Source organism: Gopherus evgoodei, chromosome 1 (assembly GCF_007399415.2).
Source record: "Gopherus evgoodei ecotype Sinaloan lineage chromosome 1, rGopEvg1_v1.p, whole genome shotgun sequence".
In the NCBI taxonomy this organism is placed as follows: Eukaryota; Metazoa; Chordata; order Testudines; family Testudinidae; genus Gopherus; species Gopherus evgoodei.
The window spans coordinates 317,318,368-317,333,182 of NC_044322.1; the positions used below are offsets into that span (position 1 = coordinate 317,318,368).

General features: G+C 47.3%; 1 protein-coding gene across 1 annotated transcript in view; it reads left to right on the forward strand.

The window, feature by feature from the left end:
- FOXP2 (forkhead box P2) overlaps positions 1-14,815 on the forward strand; it is a 667,025-nt gene that overhangs the window by 68,641 nt on the left and 583,569 nt on the right. The window lies entirely within an intron of this gene.

Sequence of the window (14,815 nt, forward strand, 5' to 3'; positions counted from 1 at the left end):
ACAGAATCCAGAAGCCAGTAGGAATATTATATTTTTCTTTTCTCTGCTAAGGGCTTTTTAGCAGAGAGAAACAGTTTGGTTTTAAAAGGGAACCAGAGAGAATTTTTTTTTCTGCTCTCTCTAGCAGTTTGTGGTTTGCATGTTAAGCGAGAAGACTGTTGAAGGTCTTTTGTCATGCAATAGCCCTCCCATTAGGTGGCAAGTACCAGCACTTATATGCATGCAAATAAAGTGGTTTTTCTGGTTTCCCTTCATTGAACATTAGCTAGAGAGAGAAAGGGAAAAAAGCACTGTTGCTAGGCAGACTTCAGGAGGCAACAGAGCCTGCAGTTCAACAGAGAAACACCGGAGGGCACCCCAACACAAGAAAACAGGAACCATGTCTACTAGGACAAAAATGGAGGCCGAAGACCAATTAAAAGAAGCTGAACACAGGCGACAACTGGAAATAAAACAAAAAGAGATGGAGATAAAAGAAAAGGAAGAAAGCATCAAACTGGCAGCCTTCCAAAGAGAACAGGCAGCCCAAGAGGCAGCACACGAAAGAAAACTAGAAGAAGAAGAGGTGGCCTACCGAAGGAAACAAGCAGAAGATGAGGCGGCCCACCACCGAGACATGGAAAAACAACAAAAAGAGAATGAAGAGAAGGAAAAACAGAGAAAACATGAACTGGAGATGGCAAAAGCTGGGCTGCATGTGCCAGCCAATCCTAACAACCCATCACCCATTATTGCTCCACAGCACAGGAAATTTCCCACCTACAAGGCAGGTGATGACACCGAGGCCTTCTTGGAAAATTTTGAAAGAGCCTGTCTTGGGTACAGCATCCCCGAAGACCAGTACATGGTAGAATTAAGGCCACACCTCAGTGGACCTTTAGCAGAGGTGGCAGCTGAAATGCCCAAGCCGCAAATGAATGACTATAAACTTTTTCAAACCAAGGCCAGATACCGGATGGGGATAACCCCAGATCATGCCCGTCGGCGCTTCAGAACCCAAAAGTGGAAACCAGAGGTGTCATTTCCCAAACACGCCTACTACATTGCAAAAAACTATGAGGCCTGGTTAACAGGAAACAACATTCAAACCTTGGAAGAAGTGAACCTCCTCATACAAATGGAGCAGTTCTTGGATGGTGTTCCTGAAGACATCACACGGTACATACAAGATAGAAATCCCAAAACTATCGCTGAGGCGGGGGAGATTGGAGCCAAATGGATGGAACTGGCAGAAAGCAAAAAAGCTACTGTCAAGGGGAACGATTACCCCAGGGGGCACACAGACCATAAACCCTACAACCGAGGACAGCCAAAGACCCTACATACCACCCAAGTAAAGCCACAGATACCCTACTCTTCAACCTCACCAGTCTCCAGTAACTCACCTCGGCCCAGTAACCCATCAGATGGAAGATGCTTTAAGTGTAATGAACTGGGACATATCAAGGCCAACTGTCCCAAGAACACCATGCGAGTGCAATTCATTACACCACCATCACACCAAAGATCCCCAGGCCCAGATGCCTCTCAAATACCCTTGGAGCGAAGGGAAAATTTGAGAGTGGGCGGAAAGAAGGTTACTGCGTGGAGAGACACGGGGGCACAAGTGTCAGCTATCCACCAATCCTTCGTTGACCCCAAATTCATCAACCCAAAGGCCAAAGTTACAATTTACCCCTTCATGTCACAAGCTGTAGACTTGCCTACAGCTCAACTGCCTGTCCAGTACAAAGGCTGGTCAGGAATGTGGACTTTTGCAGTCTATGACAATTATCCTATCCCCATGCTACTAGGGGAAGACTTGGCCAACCAGGTGAGGCGGGCCAAGAGAGTGGGAATGGTTACCCGTAGCCAAACCAGGCAAGCTTCCAGACCCATTCCTGTTCCTGAGCCGTCCACAGAGGCCCCGTCTGTGTTACCAGAGACCCAGACAGAGGTAGTGGACCCGGATTCCATGCCTACCACTGAAACAGCCACAGCATCTCCAGTCCCAGGCCCGGAACTGGAACCGCAACCAGCACCAGCAAGTGCAACCACATCTTCAAACTCAACGCCAGAGGGCGCCAGCAAGCCAGAACTGGCCGAAGCAAAAGACAGCCATACCCAAAAGGCTCAGCCAGAGCCTGAAATACCCTCAGGTGCACCAGCGGAGAGCGGTTCACCAGCAACGGAAACAACCCCATCACCTACATCGCTTCCAGAGGGACCAAGCCCAAGTCCACAGTCTGAGGAAGAACTGGTGACCCCAGCCTCAAGGGAACAGTTCCAGGCTGAGCAGGAAGCAGATGACAGCCTTCAGAAAGCGTGGGCGGCGGCACGGAGCACCCCACCGCCTCTCAGCTCTTCTAATCGATCCCGGTTTGTTATAGACCAAGGACTTTTATACAAGGAAATTCTTTCTGGTGGACACCGGGAAGAATGGCAGCCGCAAAAACAGTTGGTGGTTCCAACTAAGTACCGGGGGAAGCTCTTAAGCTTAGCCCATGATCATCCCAGTGGCCATGCTGGGGTGAACAGAACCAAGGACCGGTTGGGAAAGTCCTTCCACTGGGAGGGGATGGGCAAGGACGTTGCCAAGTATGTCCGGTCTTGTGAGGTATGCCAAAAAGTGGGAAAGCCTCAAGACCAGGTCAAGGCCCCTCTCCAGCCACTCCCCATAATTGAGGTCCCATTTCAGCAAGTAGCTGTGAATATTCTGGGCCCTTTCCCAAAAAAGACGCCCAGAGGAAAGCAGTACGTACTGACTTTAGTGGACTTTGCTACCCGATGGCCAGAAGCAGTAGCTCTAGGCAACACCAGGGCTAACACTGTGTGCCTGGCCCTAACAGACATCTTTGCCAGGGTAGGTTGGCCCTCTGACATCCTTACAGATTCAGGGTCTAATTTCCTGGCAGGGACCATGGAAAAACTGTGGGAAACTCATGGGGTGAATCACTTGGTTGCCACCCCGTACCACCATCAAACCAATGGCCTGGTGGAAAGGTTCAATGGAACTTTGGGGGCCATGATAAGAAAATTCATCAACGAATTCTCCAATAATTGGGACCTAGTGTTGCAGCAGTTGCTGTTTGCCTACAGGGCTGTACCACATCCCAGTTTAGGGTTTTCACCATTTGAACTTGTGTATGGTCACGAGGTTAAGGGGCCATTACAGTTGGTGAAGCAGCAATGGGAGGGGTTTACGCCTTCTCCAGGAACTAACATTCTGGACTTTGTAAGCAACCTACAAAGCACCCTCCGACACTCTTTAGCCCTTGCTAGAGAGAACCTAAAGGATGCTCAAGAAGAGCAAAAGGCCTGGTATGACAGACATGCCAGAGAACGTTCCTTCAAGGTAGGAGACCAGGTTATGGTCTTGAAGGCGCAACAGGCCCATAAGATGGAAGCATCATGGGAAGGGCCATTCACGGTCCAAGAGCGCCTGGGAGCTGTAAACTACCTCATAGCATTTCCCAATTCCTCACTAAAGCCTAAAGTGTACCATGTTAATTCTCTCAAGCCTTTCTATTCCAGAGACTTACAGGTTTGTCAGTTTACAGTCCAGGGAGATGATGCTGAGTGGCCTGACGGTGTCTACTACGACGGGAAAAAAGACGGTGGCGTGGAAGAGGTGAACCTCTCAACCACCCTGGAACGTCTGCAGCGGCAACAAATCAAGGAGCTGTGCACTAGCTTCGCCCCATTGTTCTCAGCCACCCCAGGACGGACTGAACAGGCAGACAGAAAACAAAAGACCCCGAGACACAATTCCCTCCACCCAAAGTTGAAAAAATCCAGTTTCCTGATTGGTTCTCTGGTCAGGTGTTTCAGGTGAAAGAGACATTAACCCTTAGCTATCTGTTTATGACACCACCATAACCACGCTGCTAGTTTTAGTGTGCTTGCCTGAGGAGAGCTAGCACATTTTTCTACCCAAGGCTGCCCAGAGGATTCAGGGCACCTGGGGCAAAGCAATTTTGGGTGCCCCTTCCATAAAAAAAAATTGCAATACTATACAATACTATATTCTTGTGGGGGCTCCTGCGGGGCCCGGGGAAAATTGTCCCACTTGCTCTCTACCCATGGGCAACCCTGGGAAAAATAAACCTTCCTCATCTCGGCACAAACCCAGTTTTGAGAAAACTTCTTTACAAAGTATCACTGGTTCTCAGCATCAGCTAGTGCTGAAAGGCACTAAAGCTCATTAAAAGGGTTGGATAAATATTTTCCATCAAAACTTTTTTTGGATTGAAAACTAGGGGTTTTTAAAAAGCAGAAAAAAATCACAGATAATGTCTGCTTTCCTTCAAAATTTGTTGTGGTTTTTTTAATTGAAAACCAGAAATTAGTCTGCCAAAAACTGAATATGGTTTGAGGTTTCAGAAGTGTGTGGCCAAATATTTGCTGCTTGCTGTGTTTGATTGTTTAAAGAAACAATAAAAAAAGTCTGCTTAAAAAAAATCCAAAACTTTTGAACCACCTCAGCTTGTGACCAAACGCCTGAGCCCATCCAGTCAGAGATGTTTCCAGGTTTCTGATACTCTGCTGGCTTCCTTGACTCATATGTGTCTCCATAACTTTGGGTTCATTTAGCTTAGAACATAAGAATGGCCATACTGGGTCAAACCAAAGGTCCATCCCGCCCAGTATCCTGTCTACTGACAGTGGCCAATGCCAAGTGCCCCAGAGGGAATGAATCTAACAGGTAATGATCAAGTAATATCTCTTCTGCCATCCTTCTCCACCCTCTGACAAACAGAGGCTAGGGACACCATTCCTTACCCATCCTGGCTAATAGTCATTAATGTAGTTAACCTCCATGCATTTATCTGTTTCCTAGAGACTGGCTCCATGGGGTCCCTCGCAAACTGAAGACGGTTCCTGTGGGTTTGTCTTTAGTATAGTTTATGTACATACTCCACGAATTGAGCATTTGAGCTTGTTCCAGAATCTGGGATGAGCCTATGTTGTGAAAACTGACATGCTCAAAATAGCACATGCATGTGAATGGACACAGGGTGCTAAAATTAAATTAACCCACGGGTTCTCAAACTGGGGATTGGGACCCCTTGGGGTCACGAGGTTATTACTGGGGTTCGTGAGCTGTCAGTCTCCACCTCAAACCCCACTTTACCTCCAACATTTATTATAATGTTAAATATATAAAAAAGTGTTTTCAATTTATGGTGGGGGGGTGTCGCACTCAGAGGGGTTGCTATGTGAAAGGGATCACCAGTATGAAAGTTTGAGAACCACTGAATTAACCCCTCTGAAGCCTCAGGGAATGCAGGGGAGGGGGGTCTCCCTTGGTAGGGTTGGAAAGGAGGTAGGTGGTGTAGGATATTGCCCTTCTCATGTGATCCCTCCCCCAGTGGCTAATTTTAAATGAAGCTACCCTCCCCTGACATGAATCTCCCTATGGCACTGAAATTAAATATAGACTATAACTTGGCATTTGAGAAGTGAAAGGGATGGTAGCCTTAATGGAAAAGATAACAGCTTGGCTCTTCTGCAAGCCTCAAACTGCTGAATGAGCTTTAGAGTAGGGAAGGCTGTGCCTCCCAAATAGCCTGGCCCTGCCCTCTATCCGACCCCCACTCACTTCCTATCCCCCCGACCCATCCTGCTCCTTGTCCCCTCACCGCCCCCCTCAGAATCCCTGACCCATCCTGCTCCTTGTCCCCTCACCGTTCCCCAGAGACATCCCTCAACCACCATCCCGGGACTCCACCCCTGTCCCCGACTACCCTGACCCCTATCCACCCCCCTGCTGAGTCCTAACAGACCCCTGAAATGCCCACAATCCAACCCACCCGTTCCCTGTCCCCTGACTGCTCCCCCAACCTCGGCCCCCTCCCTGTCCCCTGACTGTCCCCAGGATTCCCTGCCCCTTATCCAACTCCCACCAACCCCGGCCCTGGCCCCTTACTCCCAGCTTCCCCCTCACCCGGAGCCTCAGTGCATCGAAGACCATCCCTGAACAGCTGCAGCATGGCTCCGGCGGGGCTCTTGAGTTCCTCCCTGCTCAGAGCCTGCGAGCCCCAGCGGGGCCTGAGCTCCGTCCACTTGGTGTGGAGGTTGCAGCCACGTCCCCTTACCATGCAGCTCTGAGCAGGGAGGAACTCAGGAGCCCCACTGGAGCCACACTGCAGCTGTTCAGGGACCAGGGCTGGTGCAACCATTTAGGCAACCTAGGCAGTCGCCTAGGGTGCTAGGATTTAAGGGGCACCATTTTCTTCGGCAGCGACTGCAACGTCTGAATCTTCGGCAGCCCTGGTCGTAGCTGGCATTAGGGTGAGGGAGCTGGGGCAGGGGAGTGCGGGGACGGCCGCCTGCAGCAAGTAAGGGGGCGGGGCAGCATGCAGGGGAACTCTCCGCTCCAGCTCACTGCTGTCCCGCCTCCTCCCCAAGCATGCCGTGGCCGCTTCACTTCTCCCCCCTCCCAGGCTTGCGGTGCCAATCAGCTTAGGTGCTGCAAGCCTGGGAGGTGGGAGAAGTGAAGCAGCGATGGCATGCTCGGGGTGGAGGCGGAGCAGGGGTGAGCTGGGGGGGAGTGCCTGGGGGGGTGGGGAACTGCCGCAAGGGGGGTGCCTCAGGGTGGAGGGGGGAGCTGCCGCTGCAGGGGTGCGGGGATGGTGCAAGGTAGAAGTTTCGCCTAGGGCGCAAAACATCCTTGCACCGGCCCTGTCAGGAACACTCCTGGATGCACTGAGGCTCCGGGAGAGAGGTCAGGCCAAGGCTGGAGAAGGAACCTCGGCCGTTTTTGTGGGGTCCCTGCGGAGCCCGGGCCTGGGGAAAATTGCGCTGCTCCCGGCCCCCCCCCCCGGGGCAGCCCTGTTTCTATCTGCACTGGGAAGCACACTGGGAAGCTGTACTGTAAGACCTACCCTAAGTCACTGTTAAATATGAGTCTTAGGGTATGTCTACACTATGGGATTATTCCGATTTTACATAAACTGGCTTTGTAAAACAGATTGTATAAAGTCGAGTGCACGCGGCCACACTAAGCACATTAATTCGGTGGTGTGCATCCATGTACCAAGGCTAGCGTCAATTTCCGGAGCATTGCACTGTGGGTAGCTATCCCTTTGCTATCCCATAGTTCCTGCAGTCTCCCCCGCCCATTGGAATTCTGGGTTGAGATCCCAATGCAAAAACAGTGTCGCGGGTGATTTTGGGTAAATGTCGTCACTCAATCCTTCCTCCGTGATAGCAATGGCAGACAATCATTTTGTGCCCTTTTTCCCTGGATTTCCCTGGCAGATGCCATAGCATGGCAACCATGGAGCCTGTTTTGCCTTTTGTCACTGTCACCGTATGTGTACTGGATGCTGCTGACAGAGGTGGTACGGCAGTGCTACACAGCAGCATTCATTTGCCTTTGCAAGGTAGCAGAGACGGTTACCATCCCTATTGCACAATCTGCCATGTCATTGTAAATTGGCGATGAGATGACGGTTATCAATCATTCTGTACCGTCTGCTGCTGTCATGGGTGCTCTTGGCTGGCCTTGCTGAAGTTGGATGGGGGTGTTTGGACAAAAATGGGAATGACTCCCCGGGTCATCCCTTTCTTTATGTTTTGTCTAAAAATAGAGTCAGTCCTGCCTAGAATATGGGGAAAGTGTACTAGAGAACCAGAGAGCACAGCTGCTCCACGTAAGAACCCCAGAGATCCCGCAGAAATGATGAGCTGCATGCCATTCTAGGGGGTACCCCTGCAACAACCCCACCCGTTGCTTCCCTCCTCCCCCAACCCTCCTGGGCTACTGTGGCAGTGTCCCCCCATTTGTGTGATGAAGTAATAAAGAATGCGGGAATAAGAAATACTGAGTTTTTAGTGAGATAAAATGAGGGGGAGGAAGCCTCCAGCTGCTATGGTAGTCCAGGCAGGACATTAAAGGGTAGCGGGGGAGAGGAGCCCAGCCTCCCGCTGCTATGATAGTCCAGGCAGTACAGAATCTTTTCTTTAGACATGAAAGGTGGGAGGGGGGCTGATGGAGCTCAGCCTCCAGTTGCTATGATGAAGACGGTTACCAGCCGTTCTGTACCATCTGCCGGGAATGACCAGGAGTCTCCCATTTTTACCCAGGTGCCCCAGGCCGACCTCACTGAGGCCAGCCAGGAGCACTCACGGGATGATGATGATGACAATGGATAGCCATCATATTGTACTGTCTGCCACCAGGAAGGGGATGCTAGTGTTCAGCGCTGCAGCACCCTGTCTACCAGCAGCATGCAGTAGACATAGGGTGACATTGAAAAAAGGTGAGAAACATTTTTTTCTCTTTTCTTTCGGGGGTGGGGGGGGAAGGGTGTAAATTGATGACATATACCCTGAAACACCCGGGAAAATGTTTTTGACCCTTCAGGCATTGGGAGCTCAGCCAAGAATGCAAATGCTTTTCGGAGACTGCGGGGACTGTGGGATAGCTGGAGTCCTCAGTACCCACTCCGTCCCTCCATGAGCGTCCATTTGATTCTTTGGCTTTCCGTTACGCTTGTCACACAGCACTGTGCTGTGGCCTCTGTCTATCATAGCCTGGAGATTTTTTCAAGTGCTTTGGCCTTTTGTCTTCTGTAACGGAGCTCTGAGAGAACAGATTTGTCTCCTCATACAGCGATCAGATCCAGTATCTCCCGTACAGTCCATGCTGGAGCTCTTTTTGGATTTGGGACTGCATCGCCACCCGTGCTGATCAGAACTCCACGCTGGGCAAACAGGAAATGAAATTCAAAAGTTCGTGGGGCTTTTCGTGTCTACCTGGCCAGTGCATCCGAGTTCAGATTGCTTTCCAGAGCGGTCACAATGGTGCACTGTGGGATACCACCCGGAGGCCAATACCGTCGATTTGTGGCCACACTAACCTTAATCCGACGTGGCAATACCAATTTCAGTGCTACTCCTCTCGTTGGGGAGGAGTACAGAAATCGGTTTAAAGAGCCCTTTATATCGATGTAAAGGGCCTCGTTGTGTGGACAGGTGCAGGTTTAAATCGGTTTAACGCTGCTAAATTTGGCTTAAACATGTAGTGTAGACCAGGCCTTAAGCTCCTTAGTCACTTAGGTGCTTTGGAAAATTTAACCTGTATCCTCTATAGTTGCTCCACACTGTGCAAAGGAGGGGCATTTAAAATAAAATATGCAGTATAAACAACAGTTCAGCAAAAAGGACTAATCACCCAGGTTTGACACGAATATCCATTGGCAAATATAATAAAAGTAAAATAAGCCCAATCCCTCCCTAAAAGCCTGGTCAGGGTGTTGAAGAATGGAGAAGTCTGTAGTGGGTCTGCCAGGTTAAGTCTAAACTCTGGCAGACTAAAGTGGAGAGCAAGTTCCATATTTGAAGACATCACAGGGAGATCATCCTGCCAGAGTTCCCTCCCATTATTTGCTAGGTAGCTTCAGATCAATAGACACTCTAATATGAGTGTGACAACATTTTTATGGAAAGAGTGGTGATTGCAGGGCCCAAATCTTGAGGTTTATAGGTTAAAACCAACATCTTGAATTCTACCTACTTGAAAACCAGTCACCAACCCGTGTAGTTTGTCGAGCACCAGCTTAATGTTCTCTCAATGTGAAATTCTACCTGATAAGCCGGCAGATGCATTCTACTCTAGTTTCATTGGATCGTGTTGAATGCCTTTAATGGTGAAGTGACAAGCAGAAATATCTGATGTGGTACTTGACAGAGCAGGTTGCACTGTTTTCATTGGGGGTAGATGAAGAAAAGCACACTTATCCACAGCTGCTATTTTGGGCATCTAGGAGTAGCCTATCCTCTTTCTAAGTTACATGCCTGTGTTTCAGATGTTGACCACATTTCTCCATTGGCATGAGTGCCAATATATATTCTGCCAGTTCCTCCAGATGCACATCCTAACCGCCTATGTTGTCTCGTTGTGCAGATTAACTTGTAGCCAATTAGTCTTCATCTAAGCACCTAATTCAATGGTGGAGCTGATGTCCTTATGATTAAACTATTAAGCCACATATGTGAATTTATCACTAACCTTAGACCATCTTGCCAGCATTTCCCCTCTATTCCATCTCATTAGAACTTAGTCCAAAATTCTGACCGCCCCCACCCCAAACAATTTCAAACAACTGCTGTTTTATTTTAAATTAGTCTGCCACAGAAAAGTTCCTTCTTTCTTTCCCCAAATATGAAAATTATTCCCCTGTCTTATATCTGATATTACACCTATCCAAGTCCTAGGATGTGGAAAGATTCAGCCTGCCCCAATGACGTTTCTATAGTGAAAAATATTGTAAATGTAAAATCAGATTTTTTTGGACCCTATGAAAGAAGATACAGGAGTCTTATATCATTGGATAGGGAAGATTCCTAGTTTCCTAATGGGACCAATCCATCCCATATAGCTGTGAATGAGGCAGAGATATCAGACTTTAAATTCAGTGAGGTTTGTTATATTTGGGGGTAAGCTATTTTAGATCACTTTTTTAGGGGAGTTAAGAACTGAATTTATGGTAAGTAAGGTACATAAGCCTCATAAATGTTAAGGACTTTTTAAAACATTCCTAAGATACTTCTTTTGTAACATCCTGTGGACAAAATACATGGTAGTGTGGGATAAAGAGTTTTATCAGCACTCATTTGGGATCACCTGCGTAACTCACTTGTGGTTTATCAGCTGTGGTGAAATTCATGCTGATAGAACCTTTGCACCACACCACATAATTACATCTCTACCAAATTCACAGCAGTTCTGCTGCTGCACTGCTTTCAGGGTCAGATCAGAAGGCAGCAGCCACAGAGCTTCCCGTAGCCGAGAGATTCCCAGAGGTGGAGGGTGCATCTGATCTCCTGTGTGATCTATTCCTGGTTGGGCAGGTGAGGGACAGGACTTTCTCTTCTTCTCCTGCATGACTGCTCTTCGGGGGAGATCAGATTAAACTTCCAGGTACCTGCCCTGGCTGCAGGAAGCTCCATGGCTGCTGCCAGCTTTGAAGGCTCCCAGCAGCATGGGGGAGAACAGACCCACCTCCACCTCTGGGAATCTCCCCCAGCTGCAGAAATCTCTGTGACTGGGCTCTGAAGGCAGCGCAGAAGTGGGGGTGGCAATGTTGTGACCCCCTACATCAGCTTTGTGACACTCCCCCACAACCTCCTTTTGGATCAGGACCCCCATGTTTACATCTGAAATTTCACACTGTTGTAACCATCTGAAAATGAGAAATTTGCCCTCTGGGCATGAAATTAATCAAAATGGACCGTGAATTTAGTAGGGGCCCGACACATAATCACGTATATTTACATACCTAGTTAGCGTATGTACATCCTTCTTACATTTTGTAAAGACCTAACTTACTATACATATGCTCTGGAGATATTTTCCAGCTCTTTCTATCCCATAGGTCTCCTGTAAAATTCAATTGTTTCCTGAGTGGAAGTCAAATTTAAATCAAGTCAAGTATTTGTACATATAATAGGACAAATTTTATCCCTGAAGTAATGTCTTTGACACAAAGTTGCACTGGGGATGGTACTGAGCTAATGCATATGTAAAATCAGTTTTTCAGAAAAATGTAATTTTATAACCTTAAAATGGATACACATGTAACAAGTAGGCTGGAAAAAGTGTATCAATAATTCCCATTTTACTGATTTGCACTTTGACAGTCGTTGATCTTCATAGCTGGGATTTCAGCCATGGGTTCTCAACCAGCAGATCTTGACTATCTCCACTAGCTATCTGGAAGAGGATTAGTCACAAAGCTGTAATGGTGGTGGGGGAGAACCTCAGTTTTCTTTCCTGTTATGAAATGGGGTCATGGTATGGAAAAGACTGAGAACCAATGATTTAAATAATTGGGAATAAAAGTACACACTAAACACGTGGTTGTGCACTGTTATACTACCATGCTGCTTCTCTCTTTTTGTTGTTGTGTTTTTGTTGGGGACAATATTTTCCAGTGTGGGGTTTTTTTTTATTAATTTAGGTAATAGGTAATAATTGGAGATATACCAATCTCCTAGAACTGGAAGGGACCTCGAAAGGTTCATAGGGTTCATTCTGGGAAATGGTGCAATGCAACATCATGTCACCTAATTTAATGTATGCAGAATGCATTTCACCAAACTTTTGTGCAAAGGCGATCTTTGCTGAGATTTCAGCTCTTACACACCTCTACTTCGATATAACGCGGTCCTCGGGAGACAAAAAAATCTCACCGCATTATAGGTGAGACTGCGTTATATCAAACTTGCTTTGATCCCCCACTGTTCCTTGTTCCCTGACTACCCCTTCCAGAGACCCCCATCCCTAATCACCCCCAGGATCCCACCCCCTACTCAACCCTACTGTCCCCTGACTGCTCCGACTCCTATCCACCTCCTCCCCCGCTCCCGACAGGCGCTCACCGGCAGCGGTGGGAAGTGGAACAGCCTGGCCCCAGCCCGCTCCACTCCACCACCTCCCAGCCGCAGTGCTCCGCTTCCCACCGTCAGTGTGTGCGGGGAGTTTGGGTAAAGGATGCCCCCCCACACTCATCTGTGGTGGGAAGTGGACTGATGCGGCCCCAGCCCGCTCCGCTTTCCTTGCCCCAGCCTCAGCTGTGTTGCTGGGGGGCGGCTGGGGAAAGGCCCTGCGCTCACTTGCCCGATGGAAAGTGGAGCTCCACAGCTGGGAGCTGGTGGAGTGGAGCTGGCTGGGGCTGGGCTGCTCCGCTTCTGGACAGCTGCTGAATAACGGAATTTTTGGTTCACTGGTAATTCCGGGGGGGAAATATTATGTTTTGGGTCAAACCATAAATATATTTTTTTAGCAAATCAAAAAATAGAAAAAACATCAGGGCAGGTTGAAACAGAATGTTTTGTGTCTACGCGACTCTGAATTTTTTGTTTTTGATTTGAGGTATTTTGACAAAAGCAAAAGAGGAATAGCTTCACTCAACAGTGGAGAGAACCCCCCGCCCATAACCTGTAGGAAGAGGAAGAAGCCATTGTCTCCCTTATAACGTTTAGTCCAGTGGTTAGGGAACTCACCTGGGATGTGGGAGACTGTTGGTCAATTCTCTTCTCTCTGATGTGGAGAAAAGATCTGCACTTGGGTCTCCCACAGTGTAGGAGAGTGCCCTAGCTGCTGGGCAATGGAGTGGTCTGGGCAACCCTGTTGAAGCTGTTCCACTTCTTATAAATAATTGAATATTCATTGGAGCAGGGCCCTGAACTTGGGTCTCTTACGTTGTAGCTGAGTGCATCCCCTGGCTATAGAATCATTCTCACGCTCTTTCCCTGGTCCATTGGCTATTCATTGCCAGTCATAGTGACAATTCACAGTCAAGAACTATTTGCCAAAAATATTTCACCCAACTCTACTGAAAAATAGACAAGACTACAAAGTGTTGAAGAGGAAACAGAGGAATGCATAGGGGAAGGAATTTGCCTAAAGCCAGACAGCAGATCAGTGGTGGAGCCAAGAATGGATCCCCCATCTTTTATCTCTCCATCTAGTACACTGTCCACAAAGCCATGCTACTTCTCAAGTTCAGCTTCTTGAGATAAAGAGTAAAACACCACTAACAGTCATCAGTTGTAACAGGACTTGCTGTCTATCTTCTTTTGAAGGTTTCCATCCAGTAGAGGGAGGACTATTATTACACTGTACATATTTTGACCCAGTATGTTAAGCTGGCAAAAGACAAAAATACCGTTTATAAGGCCAAATTCCCCACTGCAATGTGTAGAAAGAACAATGATAAATATAGATAGGTATAGACGTGTAGGGAGCTTTTAAATTTTTTTTACATGAAAGTCAGGTGTTATTTCATGGAGTTGCAAGAGGGACTTCTGCAGGTGCCTACTGATATCTGAGCGAAGTTTCTTTTTGTTGATATAAGCTTTTTCATCACATAAAGTAGAGATGTGTTATATATGGAGACATTTAGTTCACTAGCACAAAGAGGTGTGTTTTTCCAAGCACAATTTAATTTGCTTCTGCTATTAGGGAGAATAGTGTGAAGAACCTGGTATATTCCTGTGACAAATCTGGTATATATGGAGAGAATTAATTAACATGGGTTTTCCTATAAATGACATGCCATTTTATGACAGCAAAAAGTTTTGTTCCTGATGTCAGTCATTCACTCTCTGCCAGTTCAAAAGGCTTCCCTGAAGGAATATACTTTGATCTGCAATACTTAAAATACAACAAAAACATTGCTGTATTGTGGAGATTAAAGCAAAAAAGATATGTGTTTAACAATAGGAAGAAATATTAAAATACAAAATACCTAGTTTTTAAGGTTTTCTTAGCAAGGAAACTTGGGATTTACAAATGCTGAGTTTTTGTATAAGAGTTGAACCATACTGGAAATACATTAGGTGAGACCATGGACTCTAAAAGATGAAATCAGCTGGAGACTCAAGAGACCAAGATTAGACTTTTGGACCTCTTTTTCAGCTACTTTCTCATGGCTGGCCTGGGAGAATGGAGCCTGGAAAAATGTTGTCACTTTGCTTCCTCATTTTATTATTTTGTTTGGTCCAACTGTTTGGGTTGATAGTCTCCACTTCAGCAGATAGGTTTGCTGCCTGCCTTCTGGATTCAAAACTAGTTTACTCTGTTAGCGTGCTGTAAACTAAATGGCAATTGGATGGAGGGAAAACTTCTATGAAACTCAAGAATCAGTTTTGTACTACCAGTCTGAAATTACCATTGGCCTGACTCCCTAATGCCCTTCAACTTGAGTAGTCAGTTACACCAGTGTAAAGTTGGTATAAAATGCTACCCATTTTGTACTCGTTTTTGAAACTGAAATGATTATTTAAGGCATAGGCAACAGAGAACAAGACACTACAGTTTTGT